The sequence below is a fragment of the Orcinus orca genome, chromosome 17 (assembly GCF_937001465.1).
Source record: "Orcinus orca chromosome 17, mOrcOrc1.1, whole genome shotgun sequence".
NCBI classification, from domain to species: Eukaryota; Metazoa; Chordata; class Mammalia; order Artiodactyla; family Delphinidae; genus Orcinus; species Orcinus orca.
In genome coordinates, this window is record NC_064575.1 from 20,437,714 (window position 1) to 20,453,282 (window position 15,569).

The 15,569-nt window shown below is 37.8% G+C and overlaps 1 long non-coding RNA gene across 1 annotated transcript in view; it reads right to left on the reverse strand.

Annotated features, from left to right (window-relative positions):
• Positions 1-321: 321 nt before the first annotated feature.
• Positions 322-15,569, reverse strand: part of LOC117196886 (uncharacterized) — a 40,037-nt gene continuing 24,789 nt past the window's right edge. The window contains exon 4 of the long non-coding RNA XR_004477300.2: positions 322-583. This is a non-coding gene — a long non-coding RNA (uncharacterized LOC117196886). The remainder of the gene's footprint in view (positions 584-15,569) is intronic.

Genomic DNA, 15,569 nt, shown 5'->3' on the forward strand with positions numbered 1-15,569 from the left:
TATGCCAGGCTATTTTGAGTTCATATGCATAGACCTGTAGTAGCTAGATGGGTCAATGGATAATCTACCTGAGGTAGGTGTGTAATGGAGACTGTCATGACCTTCAGAACACTTGTTGCTTGTTGGAAGATGGTACCATTATTCCATTGCAGTGGATTGCTTCTGTGCGCAAAATGTGGACCAATGTTCACAGATCTTCTGGGTTTTCAAGAAAGTGGAAATAAGGTTTTATGTGAAATTTCCCAACAGTAGGCCATATGTAGCCTGTGGACAGCTATATTAGTTTTCGTTTGTGGTTTTAACAAATTATCACAAACTCAGTTGCTTAAAACAATACAAATTTATTATCTTACAGTTCAGTAGGTCAGAAGTCTGACATGGATCTTTCTGGACAAAAATCAATGTGCTAGCAGGCTGTGTTCCTTTCTTAAGGCTCTTGGGAAAATGTTCTTTCCTTGCTTTTTTCAGCTTCTAGAAATCACCCACATTCCTTGGCTCATGGGCCCCTTCCTCTATCTTCAAAGCCAGCAATGTCATGTTTCTCTGGCCCATTCTCTGTTGTCACAGGCCTCTCTGACCACAACTGTGAAAGGTTAACCACTTTTAAGGATTTGTGTGATTAGAACGGACCCATGTCCAGGATAATCTCCCCATTTCAAGCCCCTTAACTTTAATCACACCTGGAAATTCCCTTTTGCCGTGTAAGTTAACATAACAGATTCCAGGGATCAGGATTATGGATACCTTTAGGGAGTCTTTATTCTACCTATAAATGGGCCAGTTGTAACCTCTGGCCTAGATATTCTATGAAGTAATCTCTAGTCTAGGATTCTTTCTACTCCCTAGTAAAGGGCTATGGGCCTCTTCTGCTTTCTGTGTCCTGGATTTACCAAGGTGCTGTCAAACCTGTCCAAGGGAAGGTTTATGGGATTCCCCCAGACCTTCTCAGAAACCTGCAGGCACTCAGGGAAGGTCCTTGCTGCCTTTTTTTTTGTACCAGGGCAAGATCTGGTCTCAGGGAGCAGAGGGAAAGTTTTACTCTGGTCTCATCTAAGTGTGGTAAATGCTTAGCAACCTCAGGGCTAGGCTTTTGAAAGTTTGTTTCAAAACCAGTTTGTTTTTGCCTTGAGGCTCTGAGAGCTAAAGGGCAGCAGTGGTTTGACTGTCCTAAAGAAAGGAAGATCATCAGGTTACAGGAAATACTGCAGAGAGGGACTAGTTAAAATTCTACTATTTTATAAATTAGTTTTATTTTGCCAGTATTTTCTTAAGTGAGAGATCTGTGTGTGCTCAAGCAGACCACACTTAACTATTGCCCATGAGATTGAAAAAAAGAACAATTAGCAAGCAGTGCTTTAAATTTCCATTATTTCCAAGCAACTTAATGCCCACCGACAGACGAATGGATAAAGAAGATGTGGTGCATATATACAATGGAATATTACTCAGTCACAAAAAGGAACAAAATTAGGTCATTTTTAGAGTTGTGGGTGGACCTAGAGACTGTCATACAGAGTGAAGTAAGTCAGAAAGAGAAAAACAAATATCGTAGATTAACGCATATATGTGGAATCTAGAAAAATGGTACAGATGAACCAGTTTGCAAGGCAGAAATAGAGAGACAGATGTAGAGAGCAAAACGTATGGACACCAAGGGGGGGAAAGTTGGGGGGGGATGGTGTGGGATGAATTAGGAGATTGGGATTGACATATTTACACTAATATGTATAAAACAGGTAACTAATAATGTACTGTATAAAAATAATAAATAAATAAAATAAAGTTCTATTATTTCAATTGAAAAAGTTGTAGTTGACATCCAGTTTTCCATTCTGCCTTGAATAAAATGTTTAATGATATGAGCATTTCAATAATATGTGAAATGTATTTTCCCATAACTTATGCTATTATGTTAAGCTTACAGTCTTATATAGACTAATAATTTCATCACCTTCACTCCATAAAATAAGAAGATTTTAAATAAATTAATAATATAACTTCTATATTTCCCTTTAAAATTTGAAGATCTATTTGCTGGACTTTCTAATTTCCAGTTTGCTGAAAGTCAATCTGACTACAACCACTACTTTTAGGATAGTTAGTGATTAGAAAAGAAGATTCATCATTTTATTTCAAATGCAGTTACCTATGAGTATATGAAAAAGCATTCAATGTCATGAATAACCAAAAGATGCAAATTAGAATACAGGACATTTTTTCACTTGATAGAGAGTTTTCAAAAGATAATGAAATCTGTCTTGTCAATTTTGTAAAACAAATTAGGAAATTATTTTGGATGTCATTATGACAATAAATGTTATAAAATTTTAAAAAGTATGTATTGGTTAGAGTTTCAAGTAGCTTCCAAAACACATAATAGCTCCCACACAGTGGAGGTTTATTTCTTGTACATGGTGCAGTGTTGGAGCAGTAAACATGTGAGCAGAGACCCTCTCTACAGTCACTGGGACACCCAAGCTAACAGAAGTTCCACCACCTTTAATATGTGACTTCCAACCTTGTCCTGGGGATCGTTGTCATTCCAAACAACCGAAAAGGGAAGAGAGTATGGAGAAGTATGCATAAGCGGTTTATATGGGTCATTATTGCACTATCATTGGTTGAACCTCAGACTCATGGTCACATTAAGAGCAGTGGAAGGAGGGAAAGGCAGTCTGGCTGCATCTAGGAGGAAGAGGAGACCATGGATTCTGGTGAATAAATCAAATTCTCTGCTACAGTATGGATTATATTTGATCCAGCATTTCTACATTTATCCTAAGAAAAGGTAAGGTTTGTACCCAAAGATTGAGCTACAAAAATGTTTATTAAAGGAATGTTTATGATGTTGAACAATCGGATACTATTTGAATGTTCAGAAATAATTTGTGTACTGATTCAAAATACGTGATGATGTGCATATATATATCCATATATATGAGAAAAATAACTATGACTATGGTACAAGAACAACTATAGTAACAAATGATGCTCTAGATAAATATTTATTCACTCAGAAAAATATGTATGGCATATCATTAATTTTAAAGTGCTGATTATGAATAGTACGTAGAGTTTGAACAATTTTCATCATAACAGCATATACTGATGGGTGGAAAATATCCTGGAATGATATTGACCAAAGCTATCATAGTAGTTACATCTAGATGGTGGGGTCATAGGTGTTTTGATTTCCTTTCCTTTGTGTATTTGTTTCTTTTTTTCTAATTTCCCTAAAATTACCTTATATTTATTTTGTGGGGTTTTTTTAAAATAAAAATTACAGTCAACTGTATTGCACATCTTGCAATACAAAAGTTATCTCTTTCTATGGGTTATTTAAATCATTACTTAGATTTCTTTTGGAGAGTTACATAGACCACTTGAACCTGAGAATTCTATTTGTAGCTGGATACCTGTTCCCAGTCACTCTGCATTTGAGCACTACCTTGAACTATGTAAATAACTCTTCCATGTGGCAGGGGCTACATCCTCAAGATTATCTTTTTGTACAGTGGATTAAAGTACTTAAAAGTTCTTTTCAGTTGGGCTAACTTGCTCATAGCATCCAAAACAGAGTGTGTCTGCTGTAAGTAGCTGAAATGATTAGAAATCTCTCAGATTATCACCCATCCTTTGTTTTTCAAAGCAGTATTGTACAACATAGTATGCCAAGAACCAAGGACACACTGGGAATGCTGTTCATGAAAGAATGAGACACTTCACTGTGACTGCTTGCTCCCAGGTACTCACAAACTTTCTTTAATCTGGAACATAGCTAATTTTATAGTAAATTCTCAGCTAAATGCTTGTTGGCTCATTATTGAAGTGTCCCAGCATTTAATTTTGACTGTCTGTAAGCAAGGTGGTTTGTCAAGAGGTCTCATTTGGTAAATCAGAGCAGAGTCCTTACTTAATTTTTTCAATTGCTTCCTTAGATAAACTGCTCTACAGCACAAATACATATTTATAACTGAAAATATTAGGAATTTAAGAATCATAAGCATAGGATAGCAATAGGCACAGCAGCTTAAATAGCCATTGAGGATCTATTAATATTAAATCAGTCTCCTATCTGAAAAGAACAGTTCTCTGCTGAGTTATAAAGATCAGTAAGATGGGGCTTTGAGGAGGTGGTGTTCTTGGTAAATCTATGGGGCTTCAGGTTGCCCTCTGCACAAGGGCTCATGGCTAAGGGGCCGAGGGGGGGCTGAAATCCAGACTTCATCGGCTTCTCCAAGCTATATGCATCCTGTGTGAGGCTGTGTCTATCTCGGCACTTGAAGGAGATTAGCACAAACGTTCTATTTTGTCTCTGCTGTCCCAGCCATTATTTAAGTCTGAAGCTGTAATACACCTTATTAAGCTTCTTTTACAGTTAGAATCAAAACATTTTTTTTATTACAGTACTGAAGGTTAAGATTAACATGAACCACTTATTGACTTAACCAGGGTCTTTCTTCCTTCCTTCCTCCCTTCCTTCCTTCTTTCCTTCCTTCCTTCCTTCCTCCCTTCCTTCCTTCCTTCCTTCCTTCCTTCCTTCCTTCCTTCCTTTCTTCCTTCCTTCCTTCCTTCCTTCCTCCCTTCCCCATCTTCTTATTATATGCCAGGCATTACACTAGACTTCAGAGATTAAAAAATGAACATCAGAGACCCTGCCTTCAAGGAATTTACAATCTGGTGGTGGCATCATTTGAAAAAATGACAATTACCAGATAGTGGAAGTGTGGGCAAGGCTCGCTCATGAAAAATTGCCGTGGCCTCAGCTTGCTTCACAATGTCTAGGTGATCAGTAAAGTTCTCTGGGTCAAGCACAGGGCATGATCCTCACTGAGTTGTAAGGTTTTTGGAGCACAGTTGTTAGTAAGAAAACCCCCAGGTTTAAACATTCTCTAAATAATGTCCCCAGCCCCCTTCTCAGCCCTTTACCCTCAAGATTCTCACCTCTGTTTTATTTAGCTTGAAATTCAGCCAGTCAGCTTTCATGTGAGTCCTTAGCTCAGCCAGGCACTGAGTAAGCTCTAAAGCTACACTGTCAGAATAGATGAAAAGAAGATGTAGTACAGAGTATCATCAGGGTACCGATGATATTCCAATATTTGCATTAAGTAACCATAAACATTTTTCATCAGATTTCAAAAATTCCCTGTGCCCAACCCAATTTTCTCAGGAATACCCAAAGAAATTTGGTAGAGGTATTTTATAGAGTCAGTGGGAGAAGATGGATTGATCTCGGCTGGAAAGAAGAGTTTAAATAAAAACGATGAGCTAACATAGGTCATGTGTTTCTGGGGCATTTTTTTGTAGGTGTATATGATTCTATAAAACTGAATTTGACTAAGTCTTTGCATAGTGACTTCTAAAAACTGATATTCTTTTTTTGTGCAAAATAGAAAGAATCGCCTTTTTTCTCCCTTAGACACGAGTGTAACAAGTAAAACAGAATGTCAAAATATTCTAGTTAAAATGCACGATGTCAGAGATTCAGCTTCATTGCTATTATGTTCGCAGCAGCATGGTACCTAAGAACAATGGAACTGGAGTGAACTCTTCCAGGCCCAGTCTGCTTTATTTGAGCCCAGCACTTTCCTTTGCACTAATTTCCCTGATTGACAGCAATATTGGCAGTAGGAAGGAATTTATGGGTATCATTAATGACAAGCAGTGGAAGCTTTTAGGTATTTTTTTTTTTTAAGAAGGATTATGCCTTTCGAACTAATATGGTACGAGGACCTTTAATGAGATGGGGTTCATAGAACCTAAAATGAAAATCTAACATGTACCATTATATGTGTAGGTAGAGGCAGTTTTATAACTTTCTGAACCATTTTATCAACTGGGAGCGTGACAAAGATGAAAGGCCATCATGAGGATTTATTTTATTTTATTTTTTTTCGAACTAATATGGTACGAGGACCTTTAATGAGATGGGGTTCATAGAACCTAAAATGAAAATCTAACATGTACCATTATATGTGTAGGTAGAGGCAGTTTTATAACTTTCTGAACCATTTTATCAACTGGGAGCGTGACAAAGATGAAAGGCCATCATGAGGATTTTTTTTATTTTATTTTTTTTGCGGTACGCTGGCCTCTCACCGTTGTGGCCTCTCCCGTTGCGGAGCACAGGCTCCGGATGCGCAGGCTCAGCGGCCATGGCTCACGGGCCTAGCAGCTCCGCAGCATGTGGGATCTCACGGACTGGGGCACGAACCCGTGTCCCCTGCATCGGCAGACGGATTCTCAACCACTGCGCCACCAGGGAAGCCCACCATCATGAGGCTTTCTTGCTCACCCTTCATCTGTGATTGGTTACTCAGTCAAAGCTCTCCTTGATGTCTGTGGTTCTGGGTCTGTGTTTAAAACCTGCACTTAATCGGATGCTTGGCAAATGAGATTGCTTTTAGAAACTAGACAGAAATGATGTGCTTAAATTCCAGGAGATGACATTAATGTTACCATAAATGGAAAATCAAATTGTTATCATCTTAGAGGAGTAGAGAAGAAAAAAAATCTATTTATACCAAACACATCATAAAATTCAGTTACATCACACGAAGTATGAATTACTTGAGTCCCGAGAGAAAACCATTAAATATAGGCATATACAAAGACAGTTTTGACTATAAAAGAAATGAAACAAACTCAGGATCTGATTGGGCCATTACACTAAGGAAGAGTTGCTAAATAGACCCCCTATAATGGGAGGCTGCACATTTCTGAGATACCAAGGACATTTTAACTGCAGAAAATTTGGTGATAAAGGGAAAGAATAAGGGGATGGGAGGGAAGTTTCCAGAAACACCTTGCTAAGCACCATTTCCCATTTCCCAAGTTCAATTCTGATTACTTCTGCCATTTTAGAAGGCTCAAAGCCTGAAAATTTGACAAGGAAATAGACCAAACAATTGAACCCACATGTAAACTATTTACAGGTTTGCTAGCCCAGAGAAATGGGATGGGGAACAAACAGCAGCAACAGCAGATTCGAAATTGGCTATAAATTTCAAATAAGAAGTGTTAAGTTTCACATTGGGCATGGTATACCAGAATAAGCTTGCTTTAGAATTTATATATATATATATATATATACACACATATATATATATATATATATATATATATTTGAAAGAAGAACACCTTTCATTAGTTCTCTCAGCTTGTTGAAGAGAAATTGTAGCAGAGAATTGATACCCATGGAAAAGACCTATTACTGGGGAAAAGCATTTATATTTCCTGCTTTATTACCATAAGTGCTTAAACTTAGCAGCTCTGCTGAAGTAAAAATGGTTATGTTCCAAATGTACAAGTGGGGTCAGGCGTGTAGAACTCAAACACAGACTCTTTCTTTAGCCTCAGGCAGGTCCTTTAGTCTCTGTCGCTCAATTTCATCTTTCTACAAAGCTCAGTGGAAACTACACAGCCTCCCTCAACAAAATTGCCAATAGCCTAGGGATGCTCATGCCATCTTCAGGGGTCATCTGATACGGGGGGACAAAGCCAATGACTGTACACTGCCCAAAGGGATCAGGCAGTGCTTTAGGTGCTAGTCTTAACCCTACGGATATTGTCTTATTGGCCTTGGGCGTTTTGCACTCTATACTCTTGTGTGCTTGTGGAGGCAAGTTTTGACATGGTATAGCGGTTCCCCACTGAGTTACTATCAAATGTTTGAAGTTCTTTCTACATGTAAATATGCCCTGAAATTCAGCTGAGACAGTTACATTTTATTCATATTTTCACCCATTGAAATATATTTTGAGAATAAACACTGTGGTGGATAATGCACTTGATAATGGGATTAAAAAGGAAAATACATTGCCCAGTCTTCAAGGAGGTGAGGAGGAAACAGATGTAGAAATAAACATCACCATGTCACGTGATCAGAGCTAGCAGGGGTCATATGAAGAGGAATAATAAGAGGAGTAACAGATTTGATCTCAGGACGTTGAAGGAAGCTGCACAGATATTTGAACTGGGTTTTGAAGAATGAGGTAGAATTCACTGTATGGGAGCTATATGATGGATGTTCTTATACAAGGTTAAAGACAGATCAAAGTACCAGAGGAATGGAAAACATAGTGTGTTTAGAATAGTTTTTAATGTGAAATGGGGAGTGATAAAAGATGAGATCAGAAAGGTAGGATGTGTCCTGAACTTAAATAGGCTTTGAATGCAATTCTATTGCAGGGTCTCAACCTATTAGCTCATCATGGAATCAATTCAGTGTCTTCCCTTCCCAAGACTTCCCCCTTGCATTTATATCATTTCCTCTGAAACATAATTTTATACCTTTCTTCTGGATCATATCTCAACACATATACATGTACTAACATTTACTCTCTTCAAATAAAAATTCTTAATGCTAGGATTTATCCTCCTCATCTCTCTGTGCTACTGTCTATAACTGACTATAGCTAAACTTACCTTCACAGATAGTTCTCAAAAGTATTATTTACTTCTTTAATAAATACTTCAGTCTTCACTAGCCATGATGGTTAATTTTGTGCCAATTTGACTAAGCCACAGGGTGTTCAGATACTTGGTCAAACATTATTCTGAGTGTGTCCAAGAGGGTTCTGGATGAGATTAACATTTGAATGGATACACTGGGTGAAGCAGATTGCCCTTCCCTAAGGTGGGTGGGCCTCATCTAATCAGTTGAAGGACTGAATAGAACAAAAAGGCCGACCCTCCTGCTCATAAGAGATAATTCCTCCTGCCTGACTGCCTTTGAACTGAGACATCAGCTTTTTCCTGCCTTCAGATTTTAACTGAAACATTAGTCCTTCCTGGGTTTCAAGACAGCTGGCCTTGAGACACTAGAACTACACCGTGGGCTCTCCTGGATTCCAACTTGCCAATTCATCCTGAAAACCTTGGGAATTGTCACCCTTTATGATCATGTGAACAAATTTCTTATAATAAATCTCTCTTATATATTATATAAACATTAAATATAAAACTTATTGGTTCTGTTTCTCTGTATGTGTCTAATACATCAGCTAACACTCTGATTCTCAGTTTCCTTATCTTTATAATGAAGATAATAATATTATCTACCATTGGGTCTATTATGAGGAAATGGTACTACTAATATCTATGTGTGTAATATATGTGTGGAAATATTTATTTGGTGGAAATAAACATTACATAATTGGAAGCTATTATTATTAAAAAAAAGTTTCTGCCTACACTACTGTTTGGACTTCTCTGTTCACACTCTATCATTACATCAGACATCTCTTGTGATGGGCCTCATATTTTTGGATCATCTTTCTTTCTCCAGTTATTTTTGAGCAAACAGTTTAGCACATGTGCGACTCAGCAGCACCACGTCTTACCTATACCAAATACTTCTCTCATTTTATTAGCTTTATAGAGCTATAATTGACATACATAAACTGAACTTGTTTACAGTGCATGATTTGGTAAATTTTAACACATGAATACTTCTATAAAGCCACAACCACAATCAAAATAATGAACATATTCATCACCTCCAAAAGTTCCTCACTGCCCTTCAATTCTCCCCTCCTGCATCTCCCTGCCACCCTTCTCCAGGCTACGATTGACCTGCTTTTTGCCACTACTAATTAATTACCACTACAAATTAATTGGAATTTTCTAGAATTTTATATAGGTGAAATCAAATTGTAGTATTTGTATCTTTCTTCTTTCTCTGAGCATACTGTTTTTGAGGTTCATCTGTGTTGTTGTAGGCATCATTAGAACATTCCTTTTTATTGCTGATTAGCATTTCATTGAATGGATATATGACAATTTGTTATATTATCTACTGATAATCATTTGGATTTTTTCCAATTTGAGGCTATTAAAGCTGCTATAAATATTCATGTTCAAGTCTTTTATGGAAATATGCTTTTATTTATCTTGGGTAAATACCTTGGAGTTAAATGGCTGTATCATATGGTAGATATAGAATTAACTTTTTAAGACCCTGCCAAACTGTTTTTGACCAGGAGTGAATGAGAGTTTCAGTTGATTCATATACCTGCCAACACTTGGTATGGTGAGTCGTTTTAATTTTAGGCATGTCAATAGGTGTGTGGTAGTAGTTTACTGAGATTTTAATTACACTTCTCTAATTATTAATGATATTGAGCATTTTTTTATGTGCTTATTTGCCATCCATATAATTTCTTTGGTGATGAGTATGCTCAAATCTTTTGCCCATTTTCTAATTGTGTCTTTTTATTTTCTTACTGAATTTTAACTTCTTTATATATTATAATACAAGTCCTTTATAAGATAAATGATATGCAAATTTATTCTCCCAGTCTATGGCTTAACTTTTCATTCTCTTAACAATGTCTTTTTGAGGAGAAGATGATTTAATTTTGATGAAGTCAATTAATCAATTTTTACTTTTTGTAAATCATCTTCCTGGTGTGATAGCTAGGAAATTATTTCCTAACCCCAAATCACTTACGAATCATTTAGGTTATCTCCTATATTTTCTTCTAGAATGTTTATAGATTTTGAATTTACAGTTGAGTATGTGATCCATTTTGAGTTAATCTTTGTATATGGTGTGAGGTATGAATTGAAGTTCTTTTTTCTTGCTTTCTTTTCCTCTTTTTAAATATAAGATATCCATTGTTCCAACATACTATGAATGGAATATTTGTGTCTCCCCCATCCAAATTCATATATCAAAGCCTAATCTTCAGTGTGGTAGTATATGGGGGGCAGGGACTTTGGGAAGTAGTTAGGTTTGGATGAGGTCATGGACATGGAGCCCACATGATGGGATGGGATTGAAGCCCTTATAAGGAGATGAAGAGCACACCCTTTCTACCGTGTGAGACTACAAAAAGAAGTCAAATGTCCACAGCTCAGGGAAAGGCTCTCAGCAGAACCCGACCAAGCTGGCACTATAATCTTAGACTTCCAGTCTCCAGAACTGTGAGAAATATGAACCTGGGAATCAAAGAGTGGAATTGCAGAATATACATTTTGCCCCCTGTAATCTTGGTTTCTGTAGGATTCAAAATCCTGGATCTTGGGTAAATGGAAAAGATGCTACCACAGAGAACACAGGAAGGATTCTGCTGAACTTGAAGAGACTGCTACCAACTGGTCAGTTCAGCCTTGCTATGTGAATGAGTCAGCAGACAAAGAAAGAAGTTACTATGTTGGTGGGAATAACTGATTACCATTAGAACCTAGGATTGCTAACACGTAATGAGGACAGAAGAGAACATATGTAAAATCCAGGGAACTCACAGGAGTATTTCTTATTACTTCCATGATCAGTAATACCTCTAAGTGGGCAAATCCAGCAACCACAGCCAAACAGATGCAAAGCAATTAAAGACTCAGACCCTGTAGGGATGAAGGTCTGAGTCACTACTAAAGCAAACAGCCTAGTCTTGATGAAGGGCTGGCCAAAGGTAAGGGGAATATAGAATAGGTGGGAGAGAAAGCTGTTGATAAATATAAATCACAGCCTCAGTCCCAGGTGCAGCAGTGGGAACTACAGCTTGCTCAACTAACCCTTCAGCATTGTCTTTTGTAGAAATTAACGTCAACCATTATCTTGAAGGTCCTGAATGATGCAAGGAACAGATATCAGACTTTCTTATTCCCCATCTTACATCTTTTATGTTCACTTTTAATTCCAATTATTGTTGTTAGCAACCAGATTTTTGCAAGCATAATCTAGCAATACCTCTTCTCTGCTGTACCTTGTATCTCTATTTTTCTGTTCTGACACTTCTTTGATTATACTGAGTGCAGCATATCTCAATAGTGGAGTTTATAAACACCTGGAAGTATGAAGAATGGACACCCCATGGATGACCTTTGTCTCATGACCTTTGATCAAAGATCACAAAGAATGATCTTTGTGTCCCATAGGCAGTCAGTTCTAAGGCATGTTCTACAGCTTCTCAGAAGATTCTAGGACAATTGAGTCTCCAGTGATGATGAGGTTAATGTATGCTTGTATTGACTTTCCTTCCTTCTCTGCTTCACTCTTCCCATTCCTCCACTCCTAGTTCCTGGGATCATGTCTCAAAATAAACTATTTTCACTGTAGCCTTTGTTTCAGACTCTGCTTTCTGGTTGGTTATACAAGCTCAAACAGTTGTCATTGGCATCCATGTTCCAATGGTCATTTCTCTGTCCTTATTCCACCTGTCAGAAACATTAGACTAGAGCTGACCACTCACTCTCTCTTTTGTAACACATTTTACTCTTTTCGTTTCTATGATGGACACTGACGTGGTTTATCTCCTACCTCAGTGGCTTCATCTTATTAGTCTACCTCATTGCTGCTAAATTTTATGTTGCACCTATAAATGTTGGAGTGTTTCAGAGTTTGATCCTTGGACGTTTTTCAGTCCACTTTCTTTCCTTAAGACATCTTATCTAGTTCCCTGACTGTCACTGAGATGTCAATGAGTCCCAGTTTTGTATCTCTAATCATTATCTCTACACTGGCCTCTAGACTTTGATACATATGCAAATACATATTTGATTTCTTCCCTTGGATATCTAACAGGCTTCTCAAAATTATCTTGTACAGAGCTGATCCCTAAAACTGTTTCTGATTCAGTCTTCTCAATCAGCCATCTATTGATCAAGACTAGGAGTCATTCACCTCTTCCATTTATATTCCAAGTCTTATCCATAAACAAGTCCCAGCAATTCTACCTTCAATATATACCATTTGTCCATCCACTTCTGTCCATGATCATTGCCTAATCCGTCATGACCATATTTCACCTGAACCACTGTAATAGCCTTCTTTCTACTTGGCTTTCCAACTCCTATTCTTGCTCCTTAGAATTCAATCTCTGCACAGTAGAGAGAATGATCCCTTAAATTCATTAGTTAGAACACGTTGTTTCCAGGCTGCAGGTTCTCTGCTGCACTTAGAATAAATCTAATGACTTATCATCACCTTCAAGATTCTTGAACTGGCTGCTGTCTGACTTCATCATTTACTGTGCTCCACCTCTCATTATGCTACAGTCACACTGGCCTTGTGTCTATGAATTTACCAAGTGTATTCTTGCCTGAGGGCATCTTTACTCTGTTCCCTCTGCCTAGGACAAGCTGCCATAATATCTTTGCGGAGCTTGCTCCTTCTTGTTATTTATCTCAACTCAAATATCACCTCTTCAGAGAGGTCTTCAAGTTTAGCCAAATACCCCACTCTCACGCCCACTCACTCTATATCATATTTCCCTATTTTATTTTTTATATATGTGTCATTACCCAAAATGAGCATGCTCACTTATTCATTTAATTGTTTATTGTCTCTTGCTCCCTTGGGGACGGAAGCTCCCATGAGCACTTACACTCTCTAACACTCTTCCCGGTACCTATGTGGAGTTTAATAAACACGTATTGAATTAACAAAAAAAAAAAGATTTCACTTCAAAACAAGGTTTCACTTTTTAAAAAGTCTTAAAACTACGAATCTTACTCTGCCTTACTGCTAAATATTGACTCTTTGCAATTCTGTCAATTTTACATAATCTCACCTGCAGTTTTTTTATTTAGTAATTCCTCCGTAATTCCTAAATAATGGGAATTTGTTGCAGTGATTAAAAGGGGTATATGTACATAGCTATTCCTTATTTGCTGTCCATATTCACAAACATGGTTCTTTTGGCCCATCATGTATAGAAAATAAACTGAAATAGTGTAATGTAGTCAGATAAATACAAATTGAAGTTAGAAGGTCAACCTTTGGTATCAGTTAATTCACTTGTAATACATTATAAAATGGGACTTGTTCTGCCTCTCTGTCAACTAAAGTTTCCAAAGGAATAAAGCAATAGAGGAAAATATCCTGACATTGCAAAAATGTCATTTGACCCCTCTATGCAAGATTTTCAAAGGTCCCCCCCAAACCCAGTTTTATGGTCTTCAGCTCACTCACTCAAGGGAATAAAATGCCTGAGTTTAAAGATACAAATGTCTTTGGAGAAAGCTGTTGCAATTTTTGGCGCTTTCCTTGCCCTCCCTCTGGGAGAGGATTGAGTGTTGCTTTCCCTTCATTTAAGCCATGAGAGAGGTGTTTCAAGCAGACCATCTAGAGAACCTGCTCAAGAATCCTGGAACTTGGGTGGCATGGTTGACCAGTATCTATAAGACAGTCTTGGTGGTGGAAAGAGTGATGACAACACTGTGAGCAAGGTGATGACAGGTGGGAGTTGTATGTGTTTCCCCTGGATTGAAGAAGGGCCCAATGGAAGAGAACAGGCCCAAAGCTTGTTTTAAAGGAAGTCCTAGAGAGCTTGCTGAGAGATGTGAGACATCCCAGCAGCAAGAAGTCTGTGTATACCACAGAGTACAGAAGCTGAGGAGTGTATTGTATGTATCAAGCTGGGGGAGAGGCACCACCCAATGTCAAATGAGCCACTGTGAGACATTCTCCATAGAAATGATTCCTGAAGAATCAATAAAAGGAAGATTCAGCCTGAAATAACTGTAGTTAAAAATTGACTTCATGTGAGAGACTGAATACTTTCACCCTAAGATTGAGAACAAGTCAAGGATGTGTGCTATCACCACATCTATTCAACTTTGTACTGGAAGTCCTAGCCAGTGCAATGAGGCAAGAAAAATAAATAAAATATAACTTTAAAAGCATTATACTAAGTGAAAGGAGCCAGACACTAAAGGCTAGATGCTGTATAAAAAAGGTGAAACTAGAGGAACAGTTATCAGATCAGTTGCAGGGGATGTGAGTATGGGAGAGATTAGATTAGGAAGTGGCAAAAGTGAACTTTTTGGGGTGATGGGAAATTTCTATGTCCTGATGTTGTGGTAGTTACATGACTGTATGTGGTTGTGAACTTTTCTTAAGAAATTACATAAATCTCACTTACAAAGCTAGTTGTGCCAAGAGGTGTAATAGAGATATGGAAAATGGGTGGGGAAAACATAGACAAGGGAAATATAATCTTCAGTAGGGTGGTGGAATGTTTTGAGATAAATACATGGTCTACATTTATCATCCCACATGACAATGAGCATCAAGTGGCCAAGTACTAAGAAATCTGAGCTTCTAAGGCTGAATGGAATATTGGATTATGTTATACAAATGCATCATTGCACCCGTATTCCTGCCAGTTGAATATATGCTCCCTGAAAGCAGAAATTTGGTCTCATTTATGATATTATCCCTTGTGCTTAGCACAATGTTTGGAAATTCACTGGCACCATAAATGCTTCTTGACTGATGGACTGAGCATCTTGTGGGAAATCACTTTTAAGTCCCCAGATACCAATCAGAAGATTACTCTTCTCAAAAAGTAGAAGAGTAGAATTTAAAGCATTTTGCCTATTTCCAACACCAAAATGTTTACTGTTCTTCAATTATATTCACCCAGTCTCCCCCAGAGGCAGATCCACACATTTTCTCCTGGAAGCACGTTGGTCTCCCAAGCCTGGATAAGTACCCATCAGGTATGTTCTTCCTAATTTGGTGCTTCTTACATTGTATGAACACATATTTATCTTCCCCTCTACCCGGATTATAGTCTATGTGACCAGGATCCAAGTCTGTATTATTCATCTTTGTATCG